The sequence below is a fragment of the Canis lupus genome, chromosome 26, assembly GCF_048164855.1.
Source record: "Canis lupus baileyi chromosome 26, mCanLup2.hap1, whole genome shotgun sequence".
NCBI classification, from domain to species: domain Eukaryota; kingdom Metazoa; phylum Chordata; class Mammalia; order Carnivora; family Canidae; genus Canis; species Canis lupus.
In genome coordinates, this window is record NC_132863.1 from 42,910,731 (window position 1) to 42,930,091 (window position 19,361).

At 38.6% G+C, this 19,361-nt stretch overlaps 1 long non-coding RNA gene across 2 annotated transcripts in view; it reads left to right on the top strand.

Annotated features, from left to right (window-relative positions):
* The window catches only part of LOC140617920 (uncharacterized), a 268,157-nt gene that overhangs the window by 119,107 nt on the left and 129,689 nt on the right, over nucleotides 1–19,361 (top strand). For both annotated transcript variants that reach the window (XR_012018069.1, XR_012018068.1), the window contains exon 6: nucleotides 7,549–7,626. This is a non-coding gene — a long non-coding RNA (uncharacterized lncRNA). The remainder of the gene's footprint in view (nucleotides 1–7,548; nucleotides 7,627–19,361) is intronic.

Consider the following 19,361-nt stretch of genomic DNA (forward strand, 5'->3'; position numbering starts at 1 on the left):
GGGCTCCCGGTGCATGGAGCCTGCTTCTCCCTCTGCCTGTGTCTCTGCCTCTCTCTCTCTCTCTGTGACTATCATAAATAAATAAAAATTAAAAAAAAAAAAAAAAGAAAAAGAAAACAGAAGCTAATCAAAATTTAGTAACTTGCCCAATATTATGAGAACTGATAAGTGACACAGGAGGATTCAAATTCAATGTGACTACTTCCAAAGACCAAAGGCCCCAGTGCTCCTTCTCTACCAGACGTTGAAATAAATATGATATCAATATCCTTTGAAGACCTTGAAGGTGATACGTATGGGTTGTGTTAAATCCTGAATGTGTCCATATCTCCTAGGGTTTCCTGTCCTTTATTTCTGGGAGTCTTCACTATACCTCTTGAGGAATCTGTCTCAGCTTCTATTATAATAAGATCTATCAAATAGCAAATATTCAGTTGTTTAATAAATAACTACATATTTTCAAAATGGCAAACTCACCAGAATTGGCCTTTATTTAATAATCACAAACACCAACCTTATGAATATTTCATGCTCACTCATTTCTGCTGAGAGTGTAAGCATCCTGCATTTCTATAGCTCCCGATTATGCAGGGAACAATGGAAAACATATGTTTTGTGTGTTTTCTTTAACAATTTGATGATGGAAGAACACCTGGCAGTGTTGGAGATAATGTAAGAAACGGTCGCCTTTTGTTATTTGAGTGCTTGAAATAAAAATCTCAAATGGCAAGTTGTAATCCAAACCACAGTAATTATAGAAGACTGTATAAAAAGGTATACATTTTAAAATCATAAATCTAAATGAGTCTATCTGCAAGTAAGTAAACTTTATTCAATTTTCCACAGCAACTATCCCATCAACACCATCACCCAAAATAGCAGACACAGTACTGCTCAATGTTGGAAGGTTTGGGTTTGGGCCTCAGTTGATTCTTTATTCTTCCTTATGTTTAAATCAGTGACCCTTAGAGTGTTCTAAGAGATCTGGAGGAGGAACACACAGTTCTGCACTGCAGGTGCAGAATAGGGAACCACATGCAGGAAGGGGATGCAGGAAAGGCTTCCTCCAAGAGGGAACATGACATAGAAAATAGGACCCTTATGAGTTTACCAGGCAGAAGGGCAGGATATGCTGGAGATTATGGGCATTGGAAGAAGCCCATGGAAGAAACCCATGGAAGAAGCAGGGCACTTTCCGGAATCTGGAGAGAGCCAGTGTGGCCCAGCATAGCAACTGAAAGAGCAGCGGTGTGGATTTGGCAGGGGCCCAGATTGTGCAGAGCCTAGAAAACCATGATAACAAAGAATGTGGACATCTGCCCAAGATGGTCTCAAGCTTTTGGAGTGTATGACACCAGGGAGAGACATGATCGGGGTCATGTTTAGGAGCATCATGATCATTCTGGCTGCTGAGTTCTGAGTGAGCCATGGAGGGAGAGAAAGTGAGAACTTAGGACACACATGCAGTAGTCCAGATAGAAATTATGCTGAAGGCGTGGATCAGAAGTGAGAAAGCAAGCTGGAGAGAGATGACCCGAGAGGCACTGTGGCAGTGACACACACAGATGAGAGTGATCGATGAGATGTTGGCAGTGAAAAGAGCAGAGTGTCAAGAGCAATGTCGGGATGGATGACTTGGCAAACTGGGGAGATGGTGAGTTCCATTTAGGACTCAATAACACTGTTTCAAAATTCTCTTTTTTATTTCCTGGGAATTCGTAGCAAGAAGAAAAAAAGCGTGTCTATACAAGGACCACTTCCTAACTGTGCCTCATAATGCCAAGACTTTTATCCACATCCTCATGGTGGGGGCTCCTCTATCTGTGAGGTTCATCACTCTGTTCTCAGAGCCTGCTGTGATGCCGGGGTGAAGAGCAGGTGCCCACTCAGGCATCTGTTACAGCACACGAGCAGTGTTCCTACCTGGATTGGAAGAGTCTTGCAGAGGAAGCCCGTCCTTCCTTTCCCTGTCCTTCCTTTTCCCCATCATTCTCTGTTTCCTTTGAAACTCTTACCTACATTTCCCATTCATGAGCTATTTTAAGGAGTTAGACAAATTGCTACTGTAGTTCATACGGAAAAACAAACATGTAATAATAGCCAGGAAAAAAATAATTGAAAAAAACTCTGAGGGGGGTCTAGCCCTAGCAGACATTAAAACATCCAATATAAAGCCTCTATAATTAAACCAGTGTGAAACAGGGACACGTATAGACTAACACACCAGTGGAATAGAAGGTAAAGCCTAGAAATAGTTCCAAGTACTTAAGGTAATTTAGTGTATAATGAAGGTGGCATTTCAAAGCCCTGGGTAGAGAAGAACTTTTTAATAAATGGTGTTGGGACAACTGAGTAGCCATTTGGAAAAAAGATAAAATTGGATCCATATTTCACACCATGTGTAAGAATACACTCCAAACAGATTAGGGATCTCAAAGTAAAAACATGTAACTATCCCAGTCCCACTGGAAAACTCAGGTGAACTCTATTTTGTCCATCGTGCCCAGAAAGCTTTCTGACAATGGCTCCAAATCCAAAAGCGATGCAAGGAAAGATTGATGACTTTTATTACAATAAAAGAAGAAGTCACATGGCAAATAACAGCAACACAAATGAAGTCAAAAGACAACTGAAAATTAGGAAAAGATATGTAGGACGTAGTCCACAATCAACCTGCGAATGTCCCTAGTAGATTAAAGCACAAAGGGCCAAAAAGCTGATTTTTAAAAATGAGGACAATTCACAAAAGTCAATATAAAAATGGCCCTTCAAAATATGAAGAACCAAGCACTCGTAATTGGAGAAATGAAAATGAAAATGCACAGAATGAATCACCTATGAGACTGACAGAAATTCGTGTGATGGGTGGCTCTGTTCCTGGGGAGGCAAGCAGCTCTCTCACACTGCTGCTGAGGGATGCTGATGTGGATAGCCTCTCAGGAGCAGAATTTGGCAAAATCTAATAAAACTTCACATGCACATACCTCTGAACCTGTAGTTCTCTGTCTGGAAATCTACCCTGGAGCCTGTGCCTAATGATACATAAACGTATATGCACGAGGTGCTGCAGCCTTGTTGGCAATTGCAGAATTTTGGAGAAAATCTGTCCATAGGAGAGGAGTTGCCTAGATGTTGGTGCAGCCACGAAATAGTGCTGTGCAGCTTTGAGGAGAATGAGGATGAGGTCTGCAAACTGGTTTGGAGTGATTTCCAGAACTTGCTGCTTAGTGAAACTAGCAAAGTGCAGAAAGGTAGCTATAGCATATTCCCCTTCATGTAAGGAAAGGGGGCTATAGAAAATATACCCGAATCTACTCATTTGTGCAAAAGAAGTGCAGGATGGGTAAAGAAGAAACAAAACAGATCGGTGACCTCCATGGGGTGGGTGGGCAAAGGCTGGAAAACAGTGGAGCATTGCAGCAAGAGTACCAGGAAAGAAAGGCGAGACTTCGGAGTAAACCCCATTGCAGCACTGCAGCTCTTAGATCCATAGTAATGGAAAAAATACACATACAAAGAAACACATAGAAGCCAAAGTATATATATAACAGAAATTAAGCAGGATGGAGGGAAACCCAATGTGGACTATAAACAGTAATAAATGAACTCAATTGGAGGCACTTGGGTGGTCAATCGTTAAATATCTGCCTTGGGCTCAGATCATGATCCCAAGGTCCTGGGATCGAGTCCTACATCAGGCTTCCTGCTCAGCAAGGGGTCTGCGTCTCCTTCTCCCTCTGCCTGATGTTCCCCCTGCTTGTGCTCTCTCTCTCTCTGTCAAATAAATAAATAAAATCTTTAAAAATAAATAAATAAATGAAACTAATTTATCACAAATGTATAATAGAACTTCCCTGAAAGGAGAGAGAGAGAGAGAGAGAGAGAGAGAGAGAGTAAAGAAGTAACCTCAGTAATTTGGGGAGACAGAATTTTCACTGGATACTGTAAGGCTAAAGGCATATGAGAACCTTTAAAAAATACTATGCATTTGTTTGTAAGTCTGTTTCTCATAGACGAATGGGTAAGCAATTTTGAAATGATTTTATGTGTATACAAGCATTAACTAAGTAAATGTGTTGTGGGTAATGTAGTCAAATTTCTCACCGGGGAGGTAAAAATTTACAAATTAATAAGATGAACAAGCCCTAGATTTGTCACTGTGGTGACAGTTGTTGACAATACTGTGTTGTCTGGAAGCTACTGAGAGAATAGATCTTAAAAGTTCTCATCACAAGAAAAAAAAATTGTAACTATATGTGGTGATGGATGTTCAGCTAAATGTATTGTGGTGACCATTTCACAGTATACCATGTAGCCAGTCATCATGTTGCAAGCCATAAACTAATAAAATGTGATATGTCCATTATATCTAGAGGGGCCTGTCTATATGTGGTTTTGGGTTGATAAGACTGAGAAAAAAAACAGAGAAGTAGAGTCAACTTCTGAATTTCAGCATCATCCCCTTACATATTATTTCCTAGTAATATCACACAGAGACATTCAATGAATTTATTTGTTATAAGAAAAAAATGGGACCAGATATCATTAAGGAAAAAAAAAAAAACTCAGGATGATTAAAAAATAAGAATGTGTTCCTAGAGTACTCAGCAACATATAACCCAGGAATTATCAAACTTTTCCTGTCAAGACGGATAGTAATATTCTAAGCCTTGTGGGCCAAAAGACAAAAATTAATGTTATTAGGATGCCTGGGTGGCTCAGTTGGTTAAGCATCTGCCTTTGGCACAGGTCATGATCTCAGGGTCCTGGGATTGAGCCTCAGGTTGAGCTCCCTCCTCAGAGGTGAGCCTGCTTCTCCCTCTCCCCCTTGTTCATGCGCTCACTCTCTCTCCCTCTGTCAAATAAATAAAATCTTAAAAAAAAAATCAAGGGTATTATTAGGTGCTTTTATCAAAAGAGAGGACAGATTTTGACAAATGTCTTTAGCGAGTTTCAACATATAAAGATAATTTTATTATTATGAAATAACAATGTTATTATAAAATATAAAAGTATTATTTTTGTTAACTAATAGTTTAAAGAATGAAATTCTTGTTTGTGGGGGTATCACATTTGACTTCAAAGTCACTGTTCCCAGTCATCATATTGGCTGCAAGTGTTTATCTATAAAAAAATTTTTAGTTCACCAAACTCTGCTGGCTTGTGGGATTTTGTCCCTGGAGCCATAGTTTACTATGCTATGGGCCAGGTATGGGCCAGGCCCTGATCTTCATCGCTGCTGTCCACTCCTCAGCTCACTGTGCTTAGCGGTTCCCTTCCCATTGCTTCACTTTCCCAAGTTTCTCCCTGCTGCTGGGCCACTGCACTTGCTGTTACCTCTGTCTGGTACCCAGCTTCCAGATCTTCACCTGGCAGGTCATATCATTTTATTTTATTTTATTTTATTTATTTTATTTTTTTAAAGATTTTATTTTTATTATTTATTCATGATAGTCACAGAGAGAGAGAGAGAGGCAGAGACACAGACAGAGGGAGAAGCGGGCTCCATGCAGGGAGCCCGACGTGGGATTTGATCCCGGGTCTCCAGGATCACGCCCTGGGCCAAAGGCAGGCACCAAACCGCTGTGCCACCCAGGGATCCCAGGTCATATCATTTTAAATCTGAGTTTAAATGTTAATTTGTTAAGGAGGCCCACTCTGACCACTCTTTTTAAGCAGCCACCCCCCAACTTAGCCACTGACTCATCTATTACTCAATTTAACATCTTCTGGAACCCTTATCATTCTCTGCAATATCATATTTACATAGTTGTTCAAAGGTTTTCCTGTCTGGGCCTCTAGCCTAAGGTCCATGATACAGAGGGTTAATGTTTGAATCCAAGGAATTAACCATTGCTTGGCATATAGTGGGTTTTTAATAAACATTGGATCAATAATGATTGAGGAGAGAAAAAGGGATTACTGTAATACACATATTGCATGTGCGATGTAACAAAAGCTGGCCGGAAAAGACCTAGCAGTTGCAAGGGATGTTTCAGACACTGAAAGACTCCCTTCCTGTTCTGCGATGATCCCAAGGGAGAGCTGCAGGCTGTGACCTTGTAATTGTTTGGTAAGGATGTCCACGTCAAGCTCTCATTGACTTATTCTAGATATGGAATCACTACCAGTGGTTCATCTAGGTTCTACATTGACCATCAGAAGCAAATGAACATCAGATGAGATACAGATGCGGACACAAACTCATCTGCATTCCATGCAAACTATGGAAATGGTACAGCATCACATTCACATTTAAAATGGCATGACCCTACAACCCCCAAATCATCAGGGTGTTCAGAGTCATACACGAGTCGCTAGGTAGAAAGATTTAAAAACCACGTGTTGGTGACCTGTTGCTTCTGAGAAGAAAAGACTTCCTATTCTAAACAGAAATCTCATTATATTCTCCATGGCATGTGATAATGATAAAATGCAAATGATTTAGTGTCAAAAGTTAGTGCAAAAGCTGCTGGGCATACAGAGAAATGGAAAGGGAAGAAATTTTGGAAAACTTAGAAAAGATTCTAAAATTATAATTGTCGCAAGCCTAGGGAAGAAAATTAGCCATTTTACCAGACACCGCGGTAGAGGAGAAAATTTGCAAATTAGATTTATAGGGAAGGAACCTCAACACAGACAAAAAATAAACAGAAAAGAGCAAAGTCAAGCACCACTTGTAAGTAACCTTGAAGAGATCAACTCTTTGATGGATTAAGCAGCCTACCTAGAGTATGTGTCTGTCTGGCAATGATTAACTACTGGGTTGAAAATGAATTTATGTGAAGTTTAGGGTGCCCATTTGTAAGAGCAACATATATTAAAACTTTGATAGAAAAACACTTTATATGAAAGTCAAATAAGGAAAAGCTTTGCTTCTCTTCAATGAAGTCAGTGAGGATCATTCAAGATCGTTAGCACACTTGCTTTGTTTCAAAATCATTTGAACAACCTAAAAATCATTTCACAAATAGCAATCTCCAATCAGTTCTCCCTATTATTCAGCTGACTTCACCGTCTGGGCAATGTTCATCTCTTTGTTTTATGCATGCAAAATATTATAGTTATGATAATAGCTACCATAAATAATTTTGTATTTTCTGTTTTCTTACTGTACCACAAACATTCTTAGGTTGCTGCGCTGTTTCTACTGTTATCATTTTTATAACAACTGAGTAGCCTATATCAACAGTACATGATTGTTTATTTTTGTGTTTTTTCCTAATTTTTCTTTATTAAAATATTATTGAAGCTTTTACATTGTTTTTTGAAGGGAAAATATTTTGAATTTATTGTTTCATTACAGACGAGTTTGAAACTAATATCAAGACAAGAAGGGAATTACCCATGAATGTCATTTTGAAAACATCAATGTTTTATTTATGTGCATCTTCAATTTCATGTCATAAAAACACAGTATAGATAGAATTTTATATTCTATACTTTCCATTAACATTATGCCCAACATATGCTGTTTTCTTCAGTGATTTTTTTGCTAGCTTCTCTATGGTTACTGTAGCTCACATTATTTTGTCTTGTTTTCTTTAGGTAATTGACCATTCTCTGAAATCAGTGCCCTAATGAACCTGTGTCCTGGTGTGTTCTCTGTCTCCTCCCACCAGAAATGTAAGTATCATGAGGCAAGGATGGCCTCATGGCCTGTCCTGCCCAATGCTATCCGTTCATGGCCTGGAATGGGGCTAGACAAAAAAGTGCATACTCAATCAATAATTATGGACAAATGAATAAGTGAAATTCAGGCTGGGTGTGGTAGAGGCACATTTTGAATCCCAGAGCTCTGACTCCAGAACTTTTCTCTAATATAAAATGGAAGAATAACCCACGCGTCATTTTCCTTTCTGCAATTCCCCCAGTGTGGTGGCAACAGTGAGTCTTGGTTTCTTCTTTTTTTTCTTTTTAAAGATTTTATTTATTTATTCATGAGAGACACAGAGAGAGAGGTAGAGACACAGGCAGAGGGAGAAGCAGGCTCCCTTTAGGGAGCCTGATGCAGGACTCAATCCCAGGACCCCGGGATCATGACCTGAGCCGAAGGCAGACGCTCAACCACTGAGCTACCCAAGTGCCCTGAGACTTGGTTTCTTAAAAGAACTATAATTTCTTCCTGTTGCAAGGGACTTTATGATTAATCTTTCCAGCTCCTTTAGGAAAAGGAAAGTTCTATTCTCAAGATTGAGCAGGAAACTAAGAGCAACCAGTGGTGCTTGGTTGTTCTTGGCTGTAAATATTATGACATACTATTTGATGATACTATTTTATAATACTTTAGTATTGTAAAAGGGATTTGAACTTTGAAGACATCTTGGAACCTGACATAATCTTAATTCTATGAATTACCACCTGCATGAGGTGCTGCTCTGTCTTGGTTTCCTCTAATGCAAAATGGGAGGAAATAACAATGCCCTTTCACATGGTTATGGTAAGGACTAAGAATTAAGCAAATTTGCATAAAAATCAACTGTACACGTACATTTGTATATAACATTGGGTGTGGTGCTTTGTATGTTGAAAACATTCCGTAAATACTGTCATCATCATCATCACCACTGTGATAGCAGTCAGTTTTTTCGTAAGCCCCAAGTAACTTTTCACTGACAGAATTAAAATACCAGACTTTAAAAGTATTCCTTTAAACAAAGAGGACACATTCGAGGCTCTACCTTGAATATTCCTCTTACTTATTTGCATTGCAATATGCTCTCTTGACTGGAAGAGAAAAGGAAGAATGGCCAACTTTTTGCTGGAAATGGTGCAGAACCGTGGGTTTGAACATGCAAATGTATCATTCATGTGGATGTCATTTATCATGTGTGCTCAGGATGGGAGAAATGTTAAGTGCTGCTGCTTTTGACTATAAAAATCCCAGGGGCCAAATTATGTAAATTCTTATGGAACTCAGGAGAGCATCCTGCCAACCAGTGGACATAATAAATGTAATAAATGTTGTTGATGTTGTAATGAAGATACTTCAGTTTCTAATAAAATGGCTTCTTTCTTCAGGTGATTGCTTTAGGACCAAAGGCTTTGCTTGAAGGTGAAGGGGATTTATTTATTTATTTATTTATTTATTTATTTATTTATTTATTTTACCTAGATTCATAAATTAAGTGAAAAAAAATCCCGTCTGAAGCAAAGAAAGACTTTCCTCCTACATGTAGGGGCACTCAAAGGCTCTAGGACATTCTGTCTCAGATGCAGCACCTGCTGGAAATTTATAGTAAGAAATACAACTTACTGTGCTGACTCTCATCCTTTCAAAAAACAATGTTTTTTCTTCCAAATACTTATTAAGTAATGATGAGCTGTAAAATCAGAACATAAATTAAGAACATGTGGTCATGGTCAGGAAGATAATCCATTTTGTATGGATACGGTCCCAGGCCATAGATAAACAATGTCACCCACCCACAGTAGCTTCATTATGGAGAGAACAGTCAAGATCAGCTATGCTCTACTGCACTAATACACTCCATAAGCTCAGCGACTTAACCATACAAGTTAATTTCCTAATCATGCCAATTCCACTCTAGTCTTGTTACCCTTGAAGGCCACTCTCTTTAAATGCTGACCCGAAGATCCAGACCTTTCCCATCTTTCAACCTCAACATCTCATTATTCCCCCACTGGGATCAGCACCAGAGGGAAAGGCTCTGGAACTCACACCCTTTCTGTTTTGCTTCCATTTGCTTAAGACCACAGGCCAAAACTAGTCATAGTACCGCACAAGGAAAATGGAAAAGATTTGAAGGTGGGGTCACATATGTATTCAGTGAGCGTAGAGTGTAAAGATACAATTACCAGAATATATCCTGAGAAATACTAGTGCTTTAAGATACTCTGTAGGAAAATACAAAAGGACAGGGACATCTGGTTCACTGAAGCACTATTGTTAATATGGCCTGTTAAATACTCACTTGGAAATTCTCAATACGCATTAGCCCATTGTCAATTCTGAGAAACCGTTCTACAAATAAGTATGATTATCTTTGCTTAATCTAGATGTGGTTTTTTTTTTTGCAAACTTGATAGAAAATTCCTTTTCATAATGTCCATAAAGTTAATGTGCCATTAACTCACATTAAAAAAGTATTGCATTAGGCATCTTGAAATACTAAAGAGAAAAACATAATGGACACTTAATAAATATCATTCGCAAAATTTAAAATGAATGAGAAGTCACTTTTCAGACCCAGATATATCCGTTAAACCAAAATTTGAGGAACCAAAATCCTATACAACACCTGCATTAAAGTTGAAAAATAAAAACCCTAGGTCCAACAACTAGCTTTTGCTTACAAGATGCTACATACTAATTTTGATGGGTTTTTGTTGTTGCTGTTGCTTCCCCTATGCTGACTTGAGTGGTTTTTTGATGTCATCAGCTACTTCTCATCTGCCTAAGATTTCACAGTGGAATTCATCAGGGTGTTATGCTCAGCTTGTACAACTCATCCCACACTTCCTTCCGCATAGGAATTTAGGAATGGAACCCAAATACTCCATTATGATAGAGAGAATCAAAATTATATGTTGTATAAGCCATGCTTTAGATGGTGTTCCATACTAAAAATCTCAAAAACTCATTGTAGGGAGACTCAGCAACAGGCACAGTGCTGCTTGTTCATTCCATAAAAATCCAATTCAGTGAGGCCTGGAGCAATAATCAGGCATTGTAGCAATAGCTAATGGTCTGCCTCGGGTCTAGAGAGTGGCTGGTTGTTGGCAGCAAACCACAGAAACTGGGAGGAGAAAACAATACGGAAGCAATATTATTTGCCATCTAATTCTCTGTAATCCTGAAGGGTGGTTATGCTGAATGATAACGCACAGAGGAAAGATTAAATATAATAGCATAATGTTCATGCTCTGTACCAGAAGTTATTACTTTTGGCATCATGGAGGCAGATGGTTGGCACTGGCCATTGCCAGGAGGTGTTAAGTGGGTAAGTGGTACTGAGGAATACAGTCATCTGTGGGGAAAAATGACAGTAATGAACTGCTTGTAATGTTGTGAAAATTCAATGAATTTGATTAAACACAGATTGCAAAACTGTTTCCTGGACTACCATTGGATACAATCATTTATGCTGAAATGTGCTGTCTCTGATGACAAGTCAGACAGGAAAACCACTGCTTTTGATGCCAATTTGTTGAGCAACCTGACACAAGAGGTGGCCAAGGACATGAAAAGAGCCCTGTCCTGCTAGCCTCCTGCTGTCCCCAGGTTCACATACACGTGCTGGGGAGTTTTCTAGTAAGGGTAAGGTCAGCATAATAAGTCATCTTGGGGGATCCCTGGGTGGCGCAGCGGTTTGGCGCCTGCCTTTGGCCCAGGGCGCGATCCTGGAGACCCGGGATCGAATCCCACGTCGGGCTCCCGGTGCATGGAGCCTGCTTCTCCCCCGGCCTGTGTCTCTGCCTCTCTCTCTCTCTCTCTCTCTATGACTATCATAAATAAATAAAAATTGAAAAAAAATATTAAAAAAAAAATAAGTCATCTTGGCCTTGGGAAACAAATTTGTGTAAATTTTTGTTAGACCTTTATTTTATATTCTCCATGACCACACTACCTGTATCAGCTGAAGGTACATGCAGTACAGTTTATCTCATGTAGGTCGGACAGGTGATAATAAAGAGGTGACAGAGCAGTTTCATTCATGGAGTTTGCAGGCTCATGTCAAGAGTACAGAAAGAGGTGAGAACAGGAGGCATTGGGGTGGCGCCACACCAAGTGTGGCTCCAGGAACCACACTGACATGCCTCTCCTTCATTACTTTTCATGATGTGATAAATGCAGAAACTGAGAATAAGCATTTAGAAATGTTTAACAATTTGACAATTCCATCAAATCTAATATCAAACAAATGGACTTTGTGGTGTTTGCACTTATTAAATTTTTTTATTTTTCTGCTGGTTAATTTTTATTATACTTTACAAGAGTTCTGTAATGGGTTGGAAGTTTTACTGCAGATAGTTTGAGAATCAATGAGTTGGAGTTGCAGAGGCAGATTTGGTCTTCATTTCCTCTGAGATGTATGGCGTTAAGCAAATTAATAACCTATCTATATTTTGGTTTTCTCAGTATTTATTAGATTATGTCATTATTAAATAATTGAATACACCAACAACCACTCATGTGAACTATTGAAAAATTACTAAAATATTTAGAATATCCATGCCTACTCATTTGAACAATGCACAAGTCATGATCAGTTAAGTTCAATAGAACAGAAGAATGAGTGGATCAGGTAATAGACACACTTGCTTCATTCCTGTAATTCAGTTTCTGCAACAAATATTTTTGACCATTTGCCTTTTTCCAGACCTGGTTCCAACTGCTAAAAATGTGCAAATGAATAGAAATTGCAAAGATGCATGCCCATGAGGAGTTTGTTCTAGAAAGAACTATGGTTGATACAGAATAATATCATTAATAAGTAAACTATACAGAGGATCCCTGAGTGGGTCAGCGGTTTGGCGCCTGCCTTTGGCCCAGGGCGTGATCCTGGAGTCCCGGGATCGAGTCCTGCGTCGGGCTCCCGACATGAAGCCTGCTTCTCCCTCCTCCTGTGTCTCTGCCTCTCTCTCTCTCTCTCTTTCTCTCTCTCTCTCTCTTTCTAGGTCTATCATAAATAAATAAACCTTTAAAAAAATAAGTAAACTATACAATGCGTTTGGGATTGAAAACTGCTATGGGAAAATAAAAGAAGCACAGCAAGGCAAAGAAAAAGGGCAAATTTTAAATGCATGGTCAGATTGAGCTTCAAGTTAAGAAACCGTATTTCCACAAAGATACAAAGGAGGTGAAGCTTGCCACATGGATATCTGGAGGAGGGACATTCTAAGTAGAGGCAACAGCCAGTGCAAAGGCTCTGTGTTGACATGATCTAGTATATTTGAGAAGCAGCATAGAGGTCAGAATGGACGAAAGAGAGAAAACAAGAGAGAAGTGAATAGATGAGGACAAAGGCAATTTGAGTCAAAATAGATCCCATGAAAACTTGGTTTTTAACTCTCAAAGAGGAGCCATGGAAAGTTTTGAAGGAGAACTGATGTGGTTTTACTTACATGTTAGAGGATTGTAATGTTATTTCACCAATTCAGGTAAAGATGATGGTGGATCCAACCAGGATGGTAGCAATGGAAGTGAGACGTGGTCAGATTCTGGGTAAATTTGTAGGACAGCATCAACAGAATTCCCTGAGATTAGGTGTAAGGTATGAGACTGTGAGAGACCAAGATAAATCCAGGAGACTTTCAAGGTGATTAGCCTGAGCAACTGGAAAAGCACCATAATCTATGATGCTGCAAGCTGTGAGTAGAACAGATTATATGGCATTGGCATGCATCATGAGTTTCATTTGGGACATGTTAAGTCACATTTGTCTGTTAGACAATTAAGTGTCTTCAAATGTCAAGTATGCAGTTAGAGTCTAAAGTCTGTAGGAGACATAAATGTGGGCATAGCTGGAAATAAATCAATTTAAAGCTAGAAAGCTGGATGAGGTTACCAAAGGAGACAGTGCAGACAGAGGACTACTGGCTGAGATCAGAGAACCTTGGGCTTGAAGGAGTTCTGGAAAAGAAGAGGAAAAGTAAAGGAGATTTCACAGGAATGACTGGTAGGACAGGGAGACCTTCAATAGAGGGTGGGGTTTGGGAGACCAAGGTGGGGAAGTTTCAGGAAGAACTTACCAGTGGTGTCAAGTGCTGCTGGTAGTCATGTAAGATAAGGACAGAAACCTTTGGATTAAAAAATGTGGAGCTCCTTCATGAACATGTAAAGATGTAATGATTTGTGGAATGGTAAGACAAGAGTCATATGGAAGTAAGTCTAAAGGGATGATCACAGATGAGTTCAAGACAGAATACAAACAAATCTCTTCAGTTCATAGCACAAGGGAGCAAATATATGGGTCAGTCACTGGTAGCAGAAGTGGGGTCAAGAGAGAGATTTTATGTACATTTTTAGGAGTGCTTCTTCTGGTGAAAACATCAAGTAATTAATAGTACAGGTCATAAAGTGGGAAGACTTGAGGTCTACTCAAATGAGCAAATTTTGAAGACTAAGTGAGAAGCTGTTAGAAGTGAACACAGTCATAACCGTGAACACCTCTAAAGCAAGAGCAGGAACCACTGTATGAATTGCTTGTTTCATTTCAATGGCTACACTTTTTAAATTCTGTAAGTGGTGCTTACCAGGCAAATTGCATAGGCATTTGTTTGCAAATGCAGACTCCTTTGTAATCATCATTGAGCAATTTGTACAATCACACATTTCTTCAAACGAGTAATTAATACTGATACTTAAATACTAAATTGATAGGCTTTCTTGCTCTCTTGCTTACAAGCTATTCACATTCTAGCTGTAATTAAGAATCAGCAGAGACAGTTCTTTAAGGTAATAGGTGCAAGAAATTTTCTGTAGTCTCTACCATCTCCAGTTTTACGTTGATGGGCATTAAGTACAGGTAGAAGGACAAGCACCACTGCTCTTTTTCTTCTCATTGTTTTGTCTTTCAGAACTTTTTCCTCTAATGAAGGAGAATAAAAATATATCATCAGTGTGTGCATGTGTTTGTGTGTGTGTGTGTGTGTATTTATATTAAGTGCACGTATACACATACCACACATCTTTGGCATGTATAAAAATATTTTGTATTTTATAATATCTCTTACATTTGTAATTTGTAAATTTGTATTTAGTATAATGCATATAATATATAGTTTATTCCAATAACTTGGTACTCACTTATATGAAATACTATCATCTCAGAGGCATAACTCAAAAGCAAAATTTTAGACACTCACATCACAGTCTGTTGCAGATGTTCTTAGTCAATGGATGGTTTTCCTTGGTCATTCAGCTCCTATTATTCTTCCTTCTCGTGACTTTGCCTTCCTTTAGAGTGATGGAGAAAGCATATCTTACGAAGTACTTTGGCCAGAAAGTAACACATATCCTTCCATTTGTGAGAATAAGCCATGATGCGAGGAGGCCTGGAGAATGCAATACACATATATTCTAATATCCTCTTCCAACATAACTTTGTACTATGGAAGGAAACCATGCCACTTTGGTGGCCAATCAGCTATCTGCTACCGAGAATGGGCATTTCAAGATTGATTGATTGATTGATTTATGATAGACATAGAGAGAGAGAGAGAGGCAGAGACACAGGAGGAGGGAGAAGCAGGCTCCATGCCGGGAGCCCGATGCACGACTCAATCCCGGGGTCCCCAGGATCGCACCCTGGGCCAAAGGCAGGCGCTAAACCACTGAGCCACCCAGGGATCCCCAAAATGGGCATTTCAATGTCAAAGGCAATGATATCATCTGATGCTCTTTGCTTAGGGGATGTTTGAAAGAATTTAGAGTTTTCTATATAGAGAAAAGCAAAGGGGAAACATATAAGAATGTTCTAATATGACTTAATCTTTGATAAATCTCTCTACATCAAGGTAAGAAAGTTTTGGTTTTTTGTTTTGTGTTGTTTTATAGGAATTATCAGCCTTGGAAATCTGAAAATAAACTATGAATCTTGTCATAGCCTATACTTCACAACTAGTATCAATTATATATTGGGACCACATGGCATTTATTGCTTTCTTATTTACAAGATCACATTAGTAACCACTGGCAATGATAAAGAACAGTCAACATCAATGCCATCCAAAAGAATAATAGCAGGGAAAAAATAGTGTCCTAGGACAGCATCTAAAATCAAACTTGGATTGAAGACTAGGAAAAATGATCATTCTTCATCATAATTGTAATCATATAAAATATCAAATATTTTCTTCATTTTGACATTTTAATCATACTGCATACCCTTCATATAGAGATATTTCTTTGTTTTGTGACTTCTTTAGTTTATATAAATGCATACATAAAGTGTATTAAATACACATGTCCACACACACATATATAAAATACAACATTAGGCTTGTGTTTTTCATTTTTGGTGGATTGGTGAGTTTTTCCTTTATTTAAAAGTGAAGCATCTGAACAGAGAGAAATGCATGCAAAAGTCATAGTCGTGGAGCTCAGCGAATCTACTTAGCATAATGAACTGAAACTCTTCAGGGTCACATTGTTCTTTCTTTGACTTAGGGAATGTTGGAGGTGCCTACAAAAAATAGAAACCAGAGTGAAAGTTCAAAGTAAATAGCAAATTATAAAAGGAAAAGAAATCTTTATTTTCTTGATAACCTTTGGCATGTGAAATTTAGGAACTAAGTTGGTCATTTTTTTTCCCAAGGCTTTTTTTTTGTCCCAAGAAAACTGTCATTTTTAAAATCCACACTTAAAAGGTAATCCCTATGCTAGCATCAGCTATTGAAACATTACTTCATTCTTAAAAAAGATCATAAGAGTACACATTTTGAGAAAGAGGGAGAGAAGCTTTTCCTTTATCCCTGGGTTGAGCAGAGTAAAAAAAAAAAAAAAAAAAAAAAAAAAATATATATATATATATATATATATATATATATATATATATATATATATCATATGAGTAAAAAAATCTATCTATCTATCTATCTATCTATCTATCTATCTATCTGGGCTTAGAAAGAAATAGCAGAAGACACCAGTTGGCTATTACAACCTTTAAAATATCCCAACCGCAAAATGTTATGGAGCTGTATGTGCATGATGGAATATTCCATAAATATTTATTAAATGTTTGATTAAATTAAACCCATTAAGAGTATAATCTTAGTGATTATGTCAGGTCTCTTCGATCTGGCCCTCTAGGTCCCTGCTCGATCTTTCCCCGCCCAATTTGCTGCCCTAGGAGACTGGTCTATATGAAATCAATATGCTCCTTTGTCCTTGGGTATGGATTGTGTTTGGTCAATTGGAGCATCAGCAGGAAATTATAAAAGAGGAAGAGAATGAAGGTGTAGCATTTACTGCATCAGGACCCTCCTTCCAGGATTGGCTCAGGCTGGGTGGACTCTCTACTAAAGGGCACAACACCTCTCCGGGCTCTCCTCGCCTCACAGATCAATCTTTCCAGAACCCATTCCTTCCCTTCCCTTGTTTCCTAAATTGTGGCCGGAGTGGCAACAACTCTGTTTTTACTATCCCAGGATAGGCCATTTTGCCTGTGGTTTCTATATACCTTCCCCACACATTTGCAAGATCTCTTTAAATTGAGAGTGCCATCTGTGCCCCAGACCCAGGGTCCTGACTGGTTCAATGAAAATGATTTACAAGATCTGAGGCCTATTACTATAGAGTTCCATATAATTATGTGTAAAAATAAGACATGTCCATAAGCAGACATTAATGCATATGAAAAGAAGGAAGGGCAATGTGGAAATAACTGAAATGCCATGAGAGTTTCAAAGATAGAGAAATTGCTTCTTCTTGGACAATCAGGGAAGATTTCATGGAAGATATTTATTTTTATTTTTTAAAAAATATTTATTTATTTATTCATTCATTCAGAGAGAGAGAGAGAGAGAGAGAGGCAGAGACACAGGCAGAGGGAGAAGCAAGCTCCATGTAGGGAGCCGGTCGCGGGACTCGATCCCCGGTCTCCAGGGCCACGCCCTGGGCCAAAGGCAGGCACCAAACCACTGAGCCATCCAGGGATCCCCTCATGGAAGATATTTAAATGGGACTTTGAAAGGTAGTCAATATTTCAATAAGAAAACATAGTTTCCAAGCAGAAGAAATAGTACAAAAAAAAGTGAACTTTTTTTTTTAATTGGCATGGCTTATTTGGGAGAACTATGATTAAGTTTTATTGGGATATATAATATATGGAGAGAAACAATACAAAAGAGAGTAAAAATAAGTAGGCCAGAGGTAAGTTGAACTGAAATGTTGGAGTGGTTAAAAATTTGGTAGGCATTTTGAAATCAATGGTGCCAAGAGTGCTCAGCATCACTCATCAGGAAAATGCCAACCAAAACTATGAGATACCACCTCACACCTGTGAGAATGGCTGTCATCAGAAAGACAAAAGATAACAAGTGTTGGCAAGGCTGTGGAGGAAAGGGAACCTTGTACATTGTTGGTGGGAATATAAATTGGTGCAACCACTTTGGAAAACAGTGTGGAGGTTCCTCAAAAAATTAAAACTAGGGATCCCTGGGTGGCGCAGCGGTTTGGCGCCTGCCTTTGGCCCAGGGCGCGATCCTGGAGACCCAGGATCGAATCCCACATCAGGCTCCCGGTGCATGGAGCCTGCTTCTCCCTCTGCCTATGTCTCTGCCTCTCTCTCTCTCTCTCTCTCTGTGACTATCATAAATAAATAAAAATTTAAAAAAAAAAAATTAAAACTACAGTTATGTATGGTCCTGCAATTCTCCTTCGGGCTCTATACCTAAAGGAAATGAAATCACTGTACTGAAGGGTTACCTGCATCTCCATGTTCATTTCAGCATTGTTTACAATAACCAAAGAGCCTAAGCATCCATTGACTGATGACTAGATAAAGAAATTGTCACACACAAACACATACGCACACATACACTATTCGGCCACAGAAAAGAAGGAAATCCAGCCATTTATGACAACATGAATAGAGCCTGTTGGCATTATGCTAAGTGAAAAAAGTCAAACAAAGACAAATATTGTCTGATCTCTCTTATTTGCAGAGTCTTAAAAAAAAAAAAAAAAAAAAACAAAACTCATGGAAACATCAGATTTGAGGTTGCCAGAGGGGAGAGTAGGAGAGTTGGGTGAAGATGGTCAAAAGATACAAACTTCTAGTTATAAGATTAGTAAGTTCTGGGTTGTAAGGTAGGGCATGGTGACTATAGTTAACAATATTGTTTGTATATTAGAAAGTTGCTAAGAGTTGTTACCTATGTGAGGTGATGAATGTTTACTGAGCATATTGTCATTACCATCTTGCATATACATATATCAAATTATCATACATCTTCAACTTACACAATGTTATATGTTAATTGGGTCTCAATAGAACCAGGAAAAAGGAAAAAAATATGCACATATCAGAAAAATAACATCAAGGGTGAGTTTATGATTGTATCTTATTGTGTATAAAACTGTCATCAGTATATTAAGATTTGAGAAAAAAAGCTGAACTTTAGGAAAATTAATTTAAAATAAGATAAAAGTTTAAGAAGGAGGCCCTTTCAGTGGAATTGTTAGTATCTGAGCTGAGATGTAACAGGTGACATTAAGAAAAAGAACTGACAAGAAAAGTGGGGCTTGAGAGCCCGTTGTATAGACACATGAGTTTGAGGACTGTGTAAAAGATGGCTCCAGATGGCAGCCCGGAAGGATGGAGGTTGCATTCATTAGTGGTCATTTGGAAGTCATTAGAAGTAACAAATTACAATGAGGGAAACAACTT